Source organism: Crocodylus siamensis, chromosome 1, assembly GCF_052110815.1.
Source record: "Crocodylus siamensis isolate JL-2025a chromosome 1, ASM5211081v1, whole genome shotgun sequence".
In the NCBI taxonomy this organism is placed as follows: domain Eukaryota; kingdom Metazoa; phylum Chordata; order Crocodylia; family Crocodylidae; genus Crocodylus; species Crocodylus siamensis.
The window spans coordinates 401,795,531-401,798,646 of record NC_143395.1 but is presented as its reverse complement, the minus strand read 5'-3'; the positions used below and the strand labels follow the sequence as shown (position 1 = coordinate 401,798,646).

General features: G+C 57.5%; 1 long non-coding RNA gene across 1 annotated transcript; it reads left to right on the top strand.

The window, feature by feature from the left end:
- The first annotated feature begins 1,943 nt into the window (after window positions 1-1,943).
- On the top strand, window positions 1,944-2,710 carry LOC149875329 (uncharacterized). Its single transcript, XR_016440021.1, has 3 exons — window positions 1,944-2,141; window positions 2,233-2,302; window positions 2,561-2,710. It is a non-coding gene; the product is annotated as an uncharacterized LOC149875329 (long non-coding RNA).
- The last annotated feature ends 406 nt before the right edge of the window (window positions 2,711-3,116 follow it).

The window sequence follows — 3,116 nt, the reverse complement described above, 5'->3', positions numbered from 1 at the left end:
ATTGCACCCTTCTAGTGCACCCACATCCCCCCACATCTTAGTGTCATCAGCAAACTTGAACAGGGTGCTTTCTACCCCCTCATCCAAGTCACTGATGAAGATGTTGAACAGTGCGGGCCCGAGGACCGAGCCCTGCGGAACCCCACTGCCCACGTCCTTCCAGGTCGAGAAGAACCCATCCACTACCACCCTCTGGGTGCGGCCCTCCAACCAGTTGGCGACCCATTTGACCGTGTGGGCATCGACACCACAGTCTCCCAGCTTTTTGATGAGGACAGGGTGAGAGACAGTGTTGAAAGCCTTCCGGAAGTCCAGAAAGACTACATCCACAGCAACCCCTGCGTCTAATGATTTGGTGACCTGATCGTAAAAGGCCACCAGGTTGGTCTGACAAGACCTGCCACTGATGAACCCATGTTGGTTGCCCCTGAGCATGCATTCCCCCGCAAGGCCCTCCTGGATGTGTGCCAGGATAATTTTTTCAAAGAGCTTACCCGGGATTGAGGTAAGACTAACTGGCCTGTAATTTCCCGGGTCCTCTTTTTTTCCCTTTTTGAAGATAGGGACCACATTGGCCCTCTTCCAGTCCTCCGGCACCTCGCCAGAGCACCACGAGTGCTCATAGAGCTGCGCCAGGGGTCCCGCAATGACCTCGGCCAGTTCCTGTAGAACCCTAGGGTGAAGATCGTCCGGACCAGCAGACTTGAACACGTCCAGCCTCTCCAGAAGTACCCTAACTAACTCCTCGCTAACCCCTGGCCCAGGCGTGTCTCTCCCGGGGCCCGAGGGGGGCCCAGCAGGGAGGTGGCTGAACTGGTCCCTACTTAGGAAGACAGAGGCAAAGAAATCATTAAATATGTTAGCTTTGTCATCTGGCGTGACGACTAAGTTGCCCATCGTGTCCTGCAGGGGCCCCACATTACCCGGGACCCTCTTTTTACCCCCTATGTATTTGAAGAAGGACTTCTTATTGTCCTTAATCCGGGAAGCTAGTCCTATCTCCATCTCTGCCTTGGCCTTCCTGACTGCCCCCCTACATCCTCGGGCGACTGTAACATAGTCCTTCTTGGTGATGACCCCATCCCTCCATTGGGTGTATGCCTCCCTTTTAGCAAGGAGACATTCCCGGATGCTCCTAGTGAGCCATGGGGGTTTATGTGCCCTCCTGCTCCCTTTGACCCTTGTTGGGATTACCACCCTTTGGGCATGGAGGATCGTCTCCTTAAGGAGCAACCACTCACCTTCGACATCTGGTTCCCTTCCCCTCTGGGTCCTCAGCGCTTCCCCAACGATCCTCCTTAGCTTGTTGAAGTCAGCCCTCCTAAAGTCTAGGGCTGTTGCCTTGCTGCAGCCCTTTGCCACCTTACGCTGGATGGTGAATTCCAGCAAGCGATGATCACTGTCTCCCAGGTGGCCCATCACCCGCAGCCCCCTCACCAGGTCATCACTCATGGCCAGCACCAGGTCCAACAAGGCGTCTCCCCTGGTGGGGCTGTGCACCTCCTGGGTTAGATGGAGGTCCTGCACTCTGGCTAAGAACCGACGTGAGCGATCAGACTTGGCTGACTGCTCTTCCCAGCAGATGTCTGTAAGAGCGCGCCGGCGTTTGCGCAGGCGTTCGCGCCGGCGGGCGGGCTGGGAGGGCCAGGAGTGGGACTCCTGTACGGGTAGGACGTAGACACCACACATGTCTACAAATAGCAGCTTAGAAGGATGTATACGAGGAGTGCTGCTAGGGCCTCTGCCCAGGGGGACAAGGCTAACCGGGGCTGGTCTGAGGCCTCCACCCAGATCGAGCCCATGGGGGAGCTGATGTCCCCCTACCTCCTGGCCTGCGGGGGATCCCCAGCAGGGCCGGGGGGCGCAGAGATTGGGAGCCCCCACACCTGTCCGGCAGGTGCCCGGCTTAGGGCTGTGGAGGCACAGGTGAGGGAGCTCCGGGAGGAGGTTAGCAGGCTGAGGGGGATCAGGGAGGCGGAGGAGGAAATTGACAGTTATTTCCTTTCCCTGCAGGACCAGGCACCCAAGGAAGAAGCAGCCCAGGGAAGGACCTCCACAGCAGAGTGGCAGACGGTCACAGCCAGGACCGGAGCGGCTCGCAGCGAGCAGGTACAAGCTTCTCCAGTCCGACTGGAGAACAGGTACGAGGCCTTGGCGACTCTGCAGGAGATGGAAAGGGAGGAGGAAACCCTTGGGCAGGAAGAAATGCCACATTCTTCACACTCCAAACAGATCAAGAGATCCGAGAGGACCCAGAAGAGGAGGAGACGCGTGCTCGTCATAGGCGATTCCATCCTGAGAGGTACGGAAGGGCCCATTTGTCGCCAGGACCCTTCAGCACGAGAGGTCTACTGCCTGCCTGGAGCTAAGATTCAGAATGTGACGGAGGTAATCCAGGCCAGGATCAAGCCCACCGATTACTACCCCATGGTCCTTGTCCATGTGGGTACTAATGATGCGGCCAGGAGAACCCCCGATCACCTGATGGTGGACTACCAGGCTCTGGGCGGCGTGCTGAGGGAATTTGGTGCACAGGTGGTATTCTCTTCCATCCTACCAGTGAACGGACGCGGAAGACGGCATGAGAACTGCATCCGAGAGACCAACTGGCGGCTTCGGCAGTGGTGTCTCGAGGCAGGCTTCGGCTTCCTGGACAATGACCCACACATTACAACGAGGGACATGCTCAGCTGGGATGGGCTTCACCTGTCCCCCAAAGGTAAGCGTGTGTTTTCTTCCAGGTTGGCGGATCTCCTCCGGCGGGCTTTAAACTAGGCTCGTCAGGGGGAGGGGAAGATGAGGGTGGGGGAGGCTGTGGACCACCAAACCAGGTGGCACCCACAAGGACAGCCCAGCCTGAAGAAAGAGAGCTTTGGGAACGTGAAAGACAGGGGGTGGACAGCAATACGGCACAGGTAAGGAACGGGAAGGTTAGAGACAAAAAGCCCTTTAGGACTTGGAGCGAGGGGGTAGCAAAAGCACCAGTCACAGGGCTCAAGTGCCTATATACTAATGCTAGGAGCATGGGGAACAAGCAGGACGAACTAGCGCTCCTGGTTGCACTAAACGACTACGACTTAGTGGGGCTGACGGAAACCTGGTGGGATCCATCCCAC